General features: G+C 42.8%; 1 protein-coding gene across 1 annotated transcript in view; it reads left to right on the forward strand.

Moving 5' to 3' along the window:
* The window catches only part of kif13a (kinesin family member 13A), a gene marked incomplete at its 3' end in the record, with an annotated part of 187,188 nt that overhangs the window by 4,232 nt on the left and 166,345 nt on the right, over positions 1-16,611 (forward strand). The gene's annotated exons all lie outside the window — the stretch shown is intronic.

Genomic DNA, 16,611 nt, shown 5'->3' on the forward strand with positions numbered 1-16,611 from the left:
TATCTCACTACATTGTTCCATGGAAGCTATCTTATCATACTGTATCTAACCTATCTATCATACTGTATCTAACCTATCTATCATACTGTATCTAACCTATCTATCATACTGTATCTAACCTATCTTATCATACTGTATCTAACCTATCTATCATACTGTATCTAACCTATCTTATCATACTGTATCTAACCTATCTATCATACTGTATCTAACCTATCTATCATACTGTATCTAACCTATCTTATCATACTGTATCTAACCTATCTTATCATACTGTATCTAACCTATCTATCATACTGTATCTAACCTATCTATCATACTGTATCTAACCTATCTATCATACTGTATCTAACCTATCTATCATACTGTATCTAACCTATCTATCATACTGTATCTAACCTATCTATCATACTGTATCTAACCTATCTATCATACTGTATCTAACCTATCTATCATACTGTATCTAACCTATCTATCATACTGTATCTAACCTATCTATCATACTGTATCTAACCTATCTATCATACTGTATCTAACCTATCTATCATACTGTATCTAACCTATCTATCATACTGTATCTAACCTATCTATCATACTGTATCTAACCTATCTATCATACTGTATCTAACCTATCTATCATACTGTATCTATCATACTGTATCTAACCTATCTATCATACTGTATCTAACCTATCTATCATACTGTATCTATCATACTGTATCTAACCTATCTATCATACTGTATCTAACCTATCTATCATACTGTATCTAACCTATCTTATCATACTGTATCTAACCTATCTTATCATACTGTATCTAACCTATCTTATCATACTGTATCTAACCTATCTATCATACTGTATCTAACCTATCTATCATACTGTATCTAACCTATCTATCATACTGTATCTAAACTTATCATATATCTAACCTATTATCATACTGTATCTAACCTATCTATCATACTGTATCTAACCTATCTATCATACTGTATCTAACCTATCTATCATACTGTATCTAACCTATCTATCATACTGTATCTAACATACTGTATCTATCATACTGTATCTAACCTATCTATCATACTGTATCGAACCTATCTATCATACTGTATCTAACCTATCTATCATACTGTATCTAACCTATCTATCATACTGTATCTAACCTATCTATCATACTGTATCTATCATACTGTATCTAACCTATCTATCATACTGTATCTAACCTATCTATCATACTGTATCTAACCTATCTATCATACTGTATCTAACCTATCTATCATACTGTATCTATCATACTGTATCTCTATCATCATACTGTATCTAACCTATCTATCATACTGTATCTAACTGTATCTATTTATCATACTGTATCTATCATACTGTATCTATCATACTGTATCTATCATACTGTATCTATCATACTGTAACTATCATACTGTATCTAACCTCATCTATCACACTGTATCTAACCTATTTATCATACTGTATCTATCTATCATACTGTATCTATCATACTGTATCTATCACACTGTATCTAACCTATCTATCACACTGTATCTAACCTGTCTATCACACTGTATCTAACCTATCTATCATACTGTATCTAACCTATCTATCACACTGTATCTAACCTATCTATCATACTGTATCTAACCTATTTATCATACTGTATCTATCATACTGTATCTATCATACTGTATCTATCACACTGTATCTATCACACTGTATCTAACCTATCTATCACACTGTATCTAACCTATCTATCATACTGTATCTATCATACTGTATCTAACCTATCTATCACACTGTATCTAACCTATCTATCACACTGTATCTAACCTCATTTATCATACTGTATCTATCATACTGTATCTATCATACTGTATCTATCATACTGTATCTAACCTATCTCTATCATACTGTATCTAACCTATCTATCATACTGTATCTATCATCATACTGTATCAATCATCATACTGTATCTATCTATCATACTGTATCTATCACACTGTATCTCACCTCTATCATACTGTATCTATCATCACTGTATCTAACCTATCATACTGTATCTAACCTATCTATCACACTGTATCTAACCTATCTATCATACTGTATCTAACCTATCACACTGTATCTATCAACTGTATCTATCATACTGTATCTAACCTATCTATCATACTGTATCTAACCTATCATATCATCACTATCTATCATACTGTATCTATCATACTGTATCTCTATCTATCATACTGTATCGAACCTATCTATCATACTGTATCTAACCTATCTATCATACTGTATCTATCATACTGTATCTATCATACTGTATCTATCATACTGTATCTATCATACTGTATCTAACCTATCTATCATACTGTATCTAACCTATCTATCATACTGTATCTAACCTATCTATCATACTGTATCTAACCTATCTATCATACTGTATCTAACCTATCTATCATACTGTATCTAACCTATCTATCATACTGTATCTAACCTATCTTATCATACTGTATCTAACCTATCTATCATACTGTATCTAACCTATCTATCATACTGTATCTAACCTATCTATCATACTGTATCTAACCTATCTATCATACTGTATCTAACCTATCTATCATACTGTATCTAACCTATCTATCATACTGTATCTAACCTATCTATCATACTGTATCTAACTGTATCTAACCTATCTATCATACTGTATCTAACCATATCTATCATACTGTATCTAACCTATATCTATCATACTGTATCTAACCTATCTATCACACTGTATCTAACCTATCTATCATACTGTATCTAATCATACTATCTATCATACTGTATCTATCATACTGTATCTAACCTATCTATCATACTGTATCTAACCTATCTATCATACTGTATCTAACCTATCTATCATACTGTATCTAACCTATCTATCACACTGTATCTAACCTATCTATCATCACACTGTATCTAACCTATCTATCATACTGTATCTAACCTATCTATCATACTGTATCTAACCTATCTATCATACTGTATCTAACCTGTATCTCTATCATACTGTATCTAACCTATCTATCATACTGTATCTAACCTATCTATCACACTGTATCTAACCTATCTATCATACTGTATCTAACCTATCTATCACACTGTATCTATCACACTGTATCTAACCTATCTAACATACTGTATCTAACCTATCTATCATACTGTATCTAACCTATCTATCACACTGTATCTAACCTATCTATCATACTGTATCTAACCTATCTATCATACTGTATCTATCATACTGTATCTAACCTGTATCTCTATCATACTGTATCTAACTATCTATCACACTGTATCTAACCTATCTATCATACTGTATCTATCTATACTGTATCTAACTTATCTAACATACTGTATCTATCATACTGTATCGAACCTATCACACTGTATCTAACCTATCTATCATACTGTATCTAACATACTGTATCTAACTTATCTAACATACTGTATCTAACTTATCTAACATACTGTATCTATCATACTGTATCTAACTTATCTTATCATACTGTATCTAACCTATCTTATCATAATGTATCATACTGAACCTATCTATCATACTGTATCGAACCTATCTATCATACTGTATCGAACCTATCTATCATACTGTATCGAACCTATCTATCATACTGTATCGAACCTATCTATCATACTGTATCGAACCTATCTATCATACTGTATCGAACCTATCTATCATACTGTATCGAACCTATCTATCATACTGTATCGAACCTATCTATCATACTGTATCGAACCTATCTATCATACTGTATCGAACCTATCTATCATACTGTATCTATCATACTGTATCTATCATACTGTATCTATCATACTGTATCTAACCTATCTATCATACTGTATCTATCATACTGTATCAGACTGTATCTATCAAACTGTATCTAACCTATCTATCATACTGTATCTATCATACTGTATCTAATCATACTGTATCTATCATACTGTATCTAACCTATCTATCATACTGTATCTATCATACTGTATCTAACCTATCTATCATACTGTATCTATCTAATTAAATTGTTCCATGAAAGCTTTATGGTCCATGTTGCTGTGCTTGGTTTGGTTCACTCTACCTCGACCTCTTGAGTGAACTGCTGCTGTCATCTATGTTTGTGTCCCAAATTACACCCTGTTTCCTATGGGGGCTCTGGTCAAAAGTAGTGCTCTATGTAGGGAATAGGGTGCCACTTTGGACATTGCCTCTGTCACCCCAGATTAAACTAGTGACCTGATTAACCAGAGATGCAAATTAAATAATCTCTTAAAGATGAAAGATTATTTACGCTGTCCTCTTGCTCTTTGTCCCTCGAACGAATCAATTTTCTGCTGCTATGATTTGTAGATGTGCCCAAGATGCAGTGTGCATGTCTTTCTCATTGTGATTGAACATGAAGGGATGCTGTGTTCAGGGTGCACTATGTAGACCAGAGAGAAAAGGTCTACCCTAACCAACTGCAGCTGGAAAGCTCGCATCCCAAATGGCACCCTATTCCCTATGTAGTGCACTACTTTAGACCAGGACCCGTAGGGATTGTTAACTTAGCCTACATACTGCATGGATAGGAAACTGACTTTTACATCATCAAAATGGGACGCAACAAATCATAGCAGACACTAAATAAACATATAAAGACAGAGAGGCTAACAGGGAAAAGAACTGTCATCTAGCAGGGAAACCCCTGTCTAGTAAGTAGGGCTTGAAGACACCTCATCTAGCAGTGAAACCCCTGTCTAGTAAGTAGGGCTTGAAGACACCTCATCTAGCAGTGAAACCCCTGTCTAGTAAGTAGGGCTTGAAGACACCTCATCTAGCAGTGAAACCCCTGTCTAGTAAGTAGGGCTTGAAGACACCTCATCTAGCAGGGAAACCCCTGTCTAGTAAGTAGGGCTTGAAGACACATCATCTAGCAGTGAAACCCCTGTCTAGTAAGTAGGGCTTGAAGACACGTCATCTAGCAGTGAAACCCCTGTCTAGTAAGTAGGGCTTGAAGACACCTCATCTAGCAGTGAAACCCCTGTCTAGTAAGTAGGGCTTGAAGACACCTCATCTAGCAGTGAAACCCCTGTCTAGTAAGTAGGGCTTGAAGACACATCATCTAGCAGTGAAACCCCTGTCTAGTAAGTAGGGCTTGAAGACACCTCATCTAGCAGTGAAACCCCTGTCTAGTAAGTAGGGCTTGAAGACACCTCATCTAGCAGTGAAACCCCTGTCTAGTAAGTAGGGCTTGAAGACACCTCATCTAGCAGTGAAACCCCTGTCTAGTAAGTAGGGCTTGAAGACACATCATCTAGCAGTGAAACCCCTGTCTAGTAAGTAGGGCTTGAAGACACATCATCTAGCAGTGAAACCCCTGTCTAGTAAGTAGGGCTTGAAGACACATCATCTAGCAGTGAAACCCCTGTCTAGTAAGTAGGGCTTGAAGACACATCATCTAGCAGTGAAACCCCTGTCTAGTAAGTAGGGCTTGAAGACACATCATCTAGCAGTGAAACCCCTGTCTAGTAAGTAGGGCTTGAAGACACATCATCTAGCAGTGAAACCCCTGTCTAGTAAGTAGGGCTTGAAGACACATCATCTAGCAGTGAAACCCCTGTCTAGTAAGTAGGGCTTGAAGACACCTCATCTAGCAGTGAAACCCCTGTCTAGTAAGTAGGGCTTGAAGACACATCATCTAGCAGTGAAACCCCTGTCTAGTAAGTAGGGCTTGAAGACACATCATCTAGCAGTGAAACCCCTGTCTAGTAAGTAGGGCTTGAAGACACATCATCTAGCAGTGAAACCCCTGTCTAGTAAGTAGGGCTTGAAGACACCTCATCTAGCAGTGAAACCCCTGTCTAGTAAGTAGGGCTTGAAGACACATCATCTAGCAGTGAAACCCCTGTCTAGTAAGTAGGGCTTGAAGACACATCATCTAGCAGTGAAACCCCTGTCTAGTAAGTAGGGCTTGAAGACACCTCATCTAGCAGTGAAACCCCTGTCTAGTAAGTAGGGCTTGAAGACACCTCATCTAGCAGTGAAACCCCTGTCTAGTAAGTAGGGCTTGAAGACACATCATCTAGCAGTGAAACCCTGTCTAGTAAGTAGGGCTTGAAGACACCTCATCTAGCAGTGAAACCCCTGTCTAGTAAGTAGGGCTTGAAGACACACGTTAACCCCTGTCTTATCAGCAGTGAAACCCCTGTCTAGTAAGTAGGGCTTGAAGACACCTCATCTAGCAGTGAAACCCCTGTCTAGTAAGTAGGGCTTGAAGACACATCATCTAGCAGTGAAACCCCTGTCTAGTAAGTAGGGCTTGAAGACACCTCATCTAGCAGTGAAACCCTGTCTAGTAAGTAGGGCTTGAAGACACATCATCTAGCAGTGAAACCCCTGTCTAGTAAGTAGGGCTTGAAGACACATCATCTAGCAGTGAAACCCTGTCTAGTAAGTAGGGCTTGAAGACACCTCATCTAGCAGTGAAACCCCTGTCTAGTAAGTAGGGCTTGAAGACACATCATCTAGCAGTGAAACCCCTGTCTAGTAAGTAGGGCTTGAAGACACCTCATCTAGCAGTGAAACCCCTGTCTAGTAAGTAGGGCTTGAAGACACCTCATCTAGCAGTGAAACCCCTGTCTAGTAAGTAGGGCTTGAAGACACATCATCTAGCAGTGAAACCCCTGTCTAGTAAGTAGGGCTTGAAGACACATCATCTAGCAGTGAAACCCCTGTCTAGTAAGTAGGGCTTGAAGACAGACTTGTTTGTTCATCTGTAGCCTAACGCTACATCTGATGTGGCTCTTGTAATCAGCAGCTCTACATTAACCAGTAATGAGCCTTCTACTCCAGCCTCAAGAGCCCACCACACGTTAACCACACGTTAACCACACGTTAACCTATATTTAAGGCTCTTATCAGATCTGAAATTTCCACAGAACTGCCTCATTCCAGGCAATTAAGCAAATGAGGCTTTAAAGCGAACATTCATGGAACAAGACTAGAGTTTGCAGCAATAGAACAAAAGGCATGTGTCTGGGTCAAAGGTCAAGGAAACGAACCTTAACATTAACTGGGATGTCATAGTCAATTAGTCTAGTTTACCGACTGTCTGTCATGGACCATTGGCTACTTTGTGGTATCTTTTTGATGATGTAAAAGTCTGTTTCCTATCCATGCAGTATGTAGGCTAAGTTAACAATCTCAACTCACTCAGCAAGTCAACATTAGCTGTCTTGTTATGTTAGATGTCAGGATTTCCTTGCAAGGTGATCGGCCTATTGCACTTCTCAACCATTCAGAGAGGCTAAAACCAATGTCCCTTCCATGTGCTGTGATGCAGGGTTGAGTTGATGACTGCTGTGTTGTCTGGTTTCACTTTGAACAGCTGCATTGTAAAGGTTCATCCAAGGTCACACAACATACATGTGTGGTGCAACCTTGCCATTTCACCAAGCAGCATCCACAGTTGTTATTTAGCCTAGTTAAAGTCCCTACATAAGAGTCTAAATTCACTTCCTTCTTCTTGGAATGTAGAAAGTCACTTGAAAGTCTGCCGTTTTGAGATGTTGAAGTGTATTATTCTGAGCCAGTATTATTGTCTAGATGTTATGTCCTGGATGATTTCCCCTCTGAATCAGAACAAGATGAACACATGTTATAACGCACTTAGTTCCCAGCTGTAGTAGTTCTTTCTCTCTGTTTTGAATGACTTCTAGCTCAGGAATTCTATGAAGAAAGTGGAAAAAACCAAGACAGCTAATGTTGACTTGCTGAGTGAGTTGAGATTGGCCCAGTTATTCTAAATCTTCCTCCTGAGTCTCCAACTTGTCCTGTGTTTAGTATGTCTATAGATGAGGATAGAGGATACCCTGCTCCCTCAGGCCCTGTCTCTGTGGTTCAGGACTCCTGCTCCCTCAGGCCCTGTCTCTGTGGTTCAGGACTCCTGCTCCCTCAGGCCCTGTCTCTGTTATTCAGGACTCCTGCTCCCTCTGGCCCTGTCTCTGTGGTTCAGGACTCCTGCTCCCTCAGGCCCTGTCTCTGTGGTTCAGGACTCCTGCTCCCTCAGGCCCTGTCTCTGTTATTCAGGACTCCTGCTCCCTCTGGCCCTGTCTCTGTGGTTCAGGACTCCTGCTCCCTCAGGCCCTGTCTCTGTGGTTCAGGACTCCTGCTCCCTCAGGCCCTGTCTCTGTGGTTCAGGACTCCTGCTCCCTCAGGCCCTGTCTCTGTGGTTCAGGACTCCTGCTCCCTCAGGCCCTGTCTCTGTGGTTCAGGACTCCTGCTCCCTCAGGCCCTGTCTCTGTGGTTCAGGACTCCTGCTCCCTCAGGCCCTGTCTCTGTGGTTCAGGACTCCTGCTCAGGCCCCTCAGGCCCTGTCTCTGTGGTTCAGGACTCCTGCTCCCTCAGGCCCTGTCTCTGTGGTTCAGGACTCCTGCTCCCTCAGGCCCTGTCTCTGTGGTTCAGGACTCCTGCTCCCTCAGGCCCTGTCTCTGTGGTTCAGGACTCCTGCTCCCTCAGGCCCTGTCTCTGTGGTTCAGGACTCCTGCTCCCTCAGGCCCCTCAGGCCCTGTCTCTGTGGTTCAGGACTCCTGCTCCCTCAGGCCCTGTCTCTGTGGTTCAGGACTCCTGCTCCCTCAGGCCCTGTCTCTGTGGTTCAGGACTCCTGCTCCCTCAGGCCCTGTCTCTGTGGTTCAGGACTCCTGCTCCCTCAGGCCCTGTCTCTGTGGTTCAGGACTCCTGCTCCCTCAGGCCCTGTCTCTGTGGTTCAGGACTCCTGCTCCCTCAGGCCCTGTCTCTGTGGTTCAGGACTCCTGCTCCCTCAGGCCCTGTCTCTGTGGTTCAGGACTCCTGCTCCCTCAGGCCCTGTCCTGTGGTTCAGGCCCTGCTCCCTCAGGCCCTGTCTCTGTGGTTCAGGACTCCTGCTCCCTCAGGCCCTGTCTCTGTGGTTCAGGACTCCTGCTCCCTCAGGCCCTGTCTCCCAGGACTCCTGCTCCCTCAGGCCCTGTCTCTGTGGTTCAGGACTCCTGCTCCCTCAGGCCCTGTCTCTGTGGTTCAGGACCCTGTCTCTGTTGTTCAGGACTCCTGCTCCCTCAGGCCCTGTCTCTGACTCCTGGTTCTGTGGGACTCCTGCTCCCTCAGGCCCTGTCTCTGTGGTTCAGGACTCCTGCTCCCTCAGGCCCTGTCTCTGTGGTTCAGGACTCCTGCTCCCTCAGGCCCTGTCTCTGTGGTTCAGGACTCCTGCTCCCTCAGGCCCTGTCTCTGTGGTTCAGGACTCCTGCTCCCTCAGGCCCTGTCTCTGTGGTTCAGGACTCCTGCTCCCTCAGGCCCTGTCTCTGTGGTTCAGGACTCCTGCTCCCTCAGGCCCTCTGTGGTTCAGGACTCCTGCTCCCTCAGGCCCTGTCTCTGTGGTTCAGGACTCCTGCTCCCTCAGGCCCTGTCTCTGTGGTTCAGGACTCCTGCTCCCTCAGGCCCTGTCTCTGTGGTTCAGAACTCCTGCTCCCTCAGGCCCTGTCTCTGTGGTTCAGGACTCCTGCTCCCTCAGGCCCTGTCTCTGTGGTTCAGGACTCCTGCTCCCTCAGGCCCTGTCTCTGTGGTTCAGGACTCCTGCTCCCTCAGGCCCTGTCTCTGTGGTTCAGGACTCCTGCTCCCTCAGGCCCTGTCTCTGTGGTTCAGGACTCCTGTATGTGGTTGAGATGTGTCAACGTTGGTGATCTATCAGCATGCCAGATATGGCTGCAGGCAGGGCCACAATCATGGGAACGTCAGCATTGCATTCTTCCTTCCACATTTAAAGTACTCAGTTTCATCCTGACAAGAGTGTGTAGGATGAAGGTTAAGTCTCAGATAATTAACCTAACTAGTCATTGTATATTTGGAACACATTTATATGCAGTAAAACGCTGTCTTGTACAATGTGAATTGGGTTGAACATTCTTAATTGTGTGCCTTTCCCTAGGGATCCCATTGTGGGTCTTAGCTGCTAGGTTTCTGCTCTAAGAGCACCATGCCACAGGCACCATGTGAACATGTAAGCTATGTAAAGAATGTGAAAAATAGACATATTTTTCCTTTGATGTCTTAGGTCCTAGGAACATTGGGGTATGTTTTGGCACTATGATTCATTGCATCGGCACTTGTGACCCTCCCTCTGTTTCTCTCCCCCTGAAACATTAACTGTAATCTCACTGATGTCGGCACATTGAAGGTGACTGCAGGGCGATGGAGGTTACATTTCCTCACCCGAGCTGCTAGTGATGTTCACGCTCACATTCTCAGGTTTCAGTCTACCTCTTATCCTGGACAGGCACGAGTGGCAGATTTGAAATGTGAATCTGGGAAAGCAATTTTGTTTTCAAACCTCAGTCTGCTTCCCTCAGAGCATTATACCTAATGAGAGAGAGAGAGAGAGAGAGAGAGAGAGAGAGAGAGAGAGAGAGAGAGAGAGAGAGAGAGAGAGAGAGAGAGAGAGAGAGAGAGAGAGAGAGAGAGAGAGAGAGAGAGAGAGAGAGAGAGAGAGAGAGAGAGAGAGAGAGAGAGAGAGAGAGAGAGAGAGAGAGAGAGAGAGAGAGAGAGTTAGAAAGAGAGAGAGAGAGAGATTAGCAGCAAGGGAAATACCCTTGAGCTCTCACAATAGGGCCAAATTACAGCTGTCATGCCCTAACGTGTCCATCCACCCAGAACAATAGAAAACTAGTCTATGGTAGGATTTAGGTAATGGTAGGTTAGCCCCTTACAAATATGATACCACCCACTGTACCATTGAACTGGTAGCGTATGACTGAATCCATAAAGTAAACATTGTTGAATGGAGCTCCATCAACCATTGGATTCACTGGGGATGTTTGAAGTGTGTTTTGTGACTATTAGGCCTATTCAGTGTAGAGAAAGAAAGCCACTGTAGGTGATTGATGTTGCAGGGCGGTGATATCTAGTACAGCGGGTTACTGTGGAGCAGACTCATTTCCAACATCTAGGCAGGGGTGCAGGACTGAGACAGTCACTTTGTTCCTCACCACTCCCAGCCTCTACAGCACAGGCCAACGTGATTAGTGTATGTCTTTGTCTCAAATTGCACCCTATCATCTATATAGTGCACTACGTTTGACCAGGGTCCATAGGGCACTATAAAGGGAATAGGGTGGCATTTGGGACTCATAATATGTTTGTCTCTATCTGATTACTACTGTAACCAAGCTTGTCATTTACCTCTTTATCTTCTGTTCTGTACACAATCTCTTCCTTATCACACACTTCAGTTGAGTTCACAGAACTGCTTCGGTTGAGTTCACAGAACTGCTTCGGTTGAGTTCACAGAACTGCTTCGGTTGAGTTTACAGAACTACTTTGTTTGATTTCACAGAACTGCTTCAGTTGAGTTCACAGAACTACTTTGTTTGATTTCACAGAACTGCTTCGGTTGAGTTCACAGAACTGCTTCGGTTGAGTTCACAGAACTGCTTCGGTTGAGTTCACAGAACTGCTTCGGTTGAGTTCACAGAACTGCTTCAGTTGAGTTCACAGAACTGCTTCGGTTGAGTTCACAGAACTGCTTCAGTTGAGTTCACAGAACTACTTCAGTTGAGTTCACAGAACTGCTTCAGTTGAGTTTACAGAACTGCTTCAGTTGAATTCACAGAACTGCTTCAGTTGAGTTCACAGAACTGCTTCGGTTGAGTTCACAGAACTACTTCGGTTGAGTTCACAGAACTACTTCAGTTGAGTTCACAGAACTGCTTCGGTTGAGTTCACAGAACTACTTCGGTTGAGTTCACAGAACTGCTTCAGTTGAGTTTACATAAGTACACTATATATACAAAGGTATGTGGACAGCCCATCAAATGAGTGGATTAGGCTATTTCAGCCTCCCCGTTGCTGACAGGTGTATAAAATCGAGCACACGACCATGCAAACTCCATAGACAAACATTAACAGTTGAATGGCCTTACTGAAGAGCTCAGTGACTTTAAACGTGGCACCATCATAGGATGCCACCTTTCCAACAAGTCAGTTCGTATAATTTCTGCTCTGCTAGAGCTGTGTAAACGTGTTCTCTGGAGTGTTGAATCACGTTTCACCATCTGGCAGTCTGACAGGACAAATCTGGATCTGGTGGCTGTCTGGAGAACACCACCTGCCCCAATGAATAGAGACAATTGTAGAGTTTGGTTCAGGAGGAATAATGGTCTGGATCTGGTGGCTGTCTGGAGAACACCACCTGCCCCAATGAATAGAGACAATTGTAGAGTTTGGTTCAGGAGGAATAATGGTCTGGATCTGGTGGCTGTCTGGAGAACACCACCTGCCCCAATGAATAGAGATAATCGTAGAGTTTGGTTATGGAGGAATAATGGTCTTGATCTGGTGGATGCCTGGAGAACACCACCTGTCCCAATGAATAGAGATAATTGTAGAGTTTGGTTCATGGAGGAATAATGGTCTTGATCTGGTGGATGTCTGGAGAACACCACCTGTCCCAATGAATAGAGACCATTGTAGAGTTTGGTTCAGGAGGAATAATGGTCTGGGGCTGTTTTTCATAGTTCATGCAAGGCTCCTTAGTTTCATTGAAGGGAAAACTTAACGCTACAGCATACAATGACATTCTAGACGATTCTGTGCTTCCAACTTTGTGGCAACAGTTTGGGGAAGGGCCTTTCCTGTTTCAGCATGACAATGCCTCCGTGCACAAAGCGAGGTCCATACAGAAATGGTTTGACGAAATCGGTGTGGGAGAACTTGACTGGCCTGCACAGAGCCCTGACCTCAACCCCATAGAACTTCAGTGTCCAACCTCACTGATGCTCTTGTGGCTGAATTGAAACAAGTCCCCACCTCAATGTTCCAACATCTAGTGGAAAGCCTTCCCAGAAGGCTGTTATTGCAGGTGTCCACATGCTTTTGGTCATGAAGTGCACTGCAGCCGAGGGGCTCCCGTATATCTTATCTCTACTTACTTAACTCTGCCGGCTTCCTCGACGGCCATATTATTGTAATCTGATTGATGTGTTGTCCTGAAGTGACTAGAAGCAGCACAGGTCAGTGTAGTGAAGTTAAGTGTATCCATAAATAGCCTGTTTTTTTAGGACTTGTTAGGCTATTTGAATCGTTGCTCTATCTGACGTAAGAAAATGACTTAGTTAGTGGTCTTCAGAGCCTTAGTGAGTCATGCTTTTCACCCAGTCAAACGCAGACTGGAAGCTTGAAGTTAAAATGCCTTCGTTAGTGGTCTTCAGAGCCTTAGTGAGTCATGCTTTTCACCCAGTCAAACGCAGACTGGAAGCTTGAAGTTAAAATGCCTTAGTTAGTGGTCTTCAGAGCCTTAGTGAGTCATGCTTTTCACCCAGTCAAACGCAGACTGGAAGCATGAAGTTAAAATGCCTTAGTTAGTGGTCTTCAGAGCCTTAGTGAGTCATGCTTTTCACCCAGTCAAACGCAGACTGGAAGCATGAAGTTAAAATGCCTTAGTTAGTGGTCTTCAGAGCCTTAGTGAGTCATGCTTTTCACCCAGTCAAACGCAGACTGGAAGCTTGAAGTTAAAATGCCTTCGTTAGTGGTCTTCAGAGCCTTAGTGAGTCATGCTTTTCACCCAGTCAAACGCAGACTGGAAGCATGAAGTTAAAATGCCTTAGTTAGTGGTCTTCAGAGCCTTTGTGAGTCATGCTTTTCACCCAGTCAAACGCAGACTGGAAGCTTGAAGTTATGTTTATGTCATGCTTCATTCTGGCGTTCTTGACCCTGTTACAGATGTTCCTCAGCATTTTGACCAGGAGCTTTTTCTCAGAAACAGGCAATGTCAAGGAGATGCCTACAGGATAGCCAAATAGGGTTAAACAAAGATGGTGGACGTATGGCGCTGCTTAAATACATTTAAGAGGAGGCTCAGGATGCCTCACAAATGACCTATAGTGCACTACTTTTGACCACATCCCAATGGGCTCTGGTCCAAAATAGTGCACTATATGGGGAATAGGTTGCTACTTGGGACTCAGCCCCAGACCCGAGGTCTATGATCTCTTTGGTTTGTCTCCTGTCTCCTAGTGGACATAGGTGTCAAAGCCCTCAGCACCATCCAGCTACCAGGAAGTGCTGATTGCTTGTGAACATTGATGTCTTTGTGTGAGTGGAGCAGAGCTGGAGGGAACTAAGGCGATATCTAACGCTGTTTAGAGTAAGTTGGGCTGTGTCCCAAATGGCATAAAATCGGGTTTGTTTTCGAATTCTTTGTGGATCTGTGTAATCTGAGGGAAATATGTGTCTCTAATATGGTTTTACCTTGGGCAGGAGATTAGGAAGTGCAGCTCAGTTTCCACATCATTTTGTGGGAAGTGTGAGAGCCAGGTCTGCCTACGGCAGCCTTTCTCAATAGCAAGGCTATGCTCTCTGAGTCTGTACATTTTGGGTCAGTCACTGTGGTCAGGTATCTGCCACTATGTACTCTCAGTTTAGTAGCATTCTAGTAGCCAAGTAGCAGTAGCCAAGTAGCATTCTAGTAGCCAAGTAGCAGTAGCCAAGTAGCATTCTAGTTGGCTGTTTTTTTGTTTGTTAATTATTTCCAATGTGTCAAGTAATTATCTTTTTGTTTTCTCATGATTTGGTTGTGTATAATTGCGTTGCTGTCCTGGTGCTCTGTGGGGTCTGTTTGTGTTTGTGAACAGAGCCCCAGGACCAGCTTGCTGAGGGGACTCTTCTCCAGGTTCATCTCTCTGTAGGTGATGGCTTTGTTATGGAAGGTTTGTGAACAGAGCCCCAGGACCAGCTTGCTGAGGGGACTCTTCTCCAGGTTCATCTCTCTGTAGGTGATGGCTTTGTTATGGAAGGTTTAGAATCGCCTCCTTTTAGATGGTTGTAGAATTTAACGGCTCTTTTCTGGATTTTGATAATTAGCGGGTATCGGCCTAATTCTGTTCTGCATGCATTATTTGGTGTTTTACGTTGTACACGGAGGATATTTTTGCAGAATTCTGCATGCAGAGTCTCAATTTGGTGTTTGTCCCATTTTGTGAATTCTTGGTCAGTGAGCGGACCCCAGACCTCACAACCATAAAGGGCAATGGGCTCTATAACTGATTCAAGTATTTTTAGCCAGATCCTAATTGGTATGTTGAATTTTATGTCCCTTTTGATGGAATAGAAGGCCCTTCTTGCCTTGTGTCTCAGATCGTTCACAGCTTTGTGGAAGTTACCTGTGGCGCTGATGTTTAGGCTGAGGTATGTATAGTTTTTTGTGTGCTCTAGGGCAATGGTGTCTAGATGGAATTTCTATTTGTGGTCCTGGCAACTGGACCTTTTTTGGAACACCATTATTTTTGTCTTACTGAGATTTTCTGTCGGGGCCCAGGTCTGGCAGAATCTGTGCAGAAGATCTAGGTGCTGCTGTAGGCCCTCCTTGGTTGGTGACCGAAGCACCAGATCATCAGCAAACAGTAGACATTTGACTTCAGATTCTAGTAGGGTGAGGCCGGGTGCTGCAGACTGTTCTAGTGCCCTTTCCAATTCGTTGATATATATGTTGAAGAGGATGGGGCTTAAACTGCATCCCTGTCTCACCCCACGGCCCTAGGACCATGCCTCAGGACTACCTGACATGATGACTCCTTGCTGTCTGTCCCCAGTCCACCTGGCCGTGCTGCTGCTCCAGTTTCAACTGTTCTGCCTTATTATTTGACTGGCCATTTATGAACATTTGAACATCTTGGCCATGTTTTGTCATCATCTCCACCCGGCACAGCCAGAAGAGGACTGGCCACCTCACATAGCCTGGTTCCTCTCTAGGTTTCTTCCTAGGTTTTGACCTTTCTAGGGAGTTTTTCCTAGCCACAGTGCTTCTACACCTGCATTGCTTGCTGTTTGGGGTTTTAGGCTGGGTTTCTGTACAGCACTTTGAGATATCAGCTGATGTATGAAGGGCTATATAAATACATTTGATTTGGTAAGAAATGTGTATTTTTTGCCCATTTTAACTGCATACTTGTTGTTTGTCTACATGGATTTTATAATGTTGTATGTTTTTCCACCAACACCACTTTCCATCAGTTTGTACAGCAGACCCTCATGCCAAATTGAGTGGAAGGCTTTTTTCACTGAGGAAATGTATGAGTCAGCTGTTAATGATAATGCAGACGATTTTCCCAAGGTTGCTGTTGACCATTTCTCATTTCTCAAATGTATCTCCACATTTTTGGATTGGGGTGATCAGTCCTTGGTTCCAAATATTGGGGAAGATGCCAGAGCTGAAGATGATGTTATTAAAGAGTTTTAGTTTAGCCAATTGGAATGTGTTGTCTGTATATTTGATCATTTCATTGAGGAGACCATCAACACCACAGACCGTTTTGGGTTTGCAGGGTTTGTATTTTGTCCTGTATGGAGTTCATTCAGTGTAATTGGAGAATCCATTGGGTTCTAGTCGTCTATAATAGTTGAGTCTAAGATTTGTATTTGATCATGTTTATGTTTTTGCTGTTTGTTATTTGTTATAGAACCAAAAGGTTTGGAGAAGTGGTTTACACAGACATCTCCATTTTGGATAGATCATTATTTGAGTTGTTGTTTGTTTTCCAATTTTGCC

This window comes from Oncorhynchus keta, unplaced genomic scaffold (assembly GCF_023373465.1).
Source record: "Oncorhynchus keta strain PuntledgeMale-10-30-2019 unplaced genomic scaffold, Oket_V2 Un_contig_363_pilon_pilon, whole genome shotgun sequence".
Taxonomy (NCBI): domain Eukaryota; kingdom Metazoa; phylum Chordata; class Actinopteri; order Salmoniformes; family Salmonidae; genus Oncorhynchus; species Oncorhynchus keta.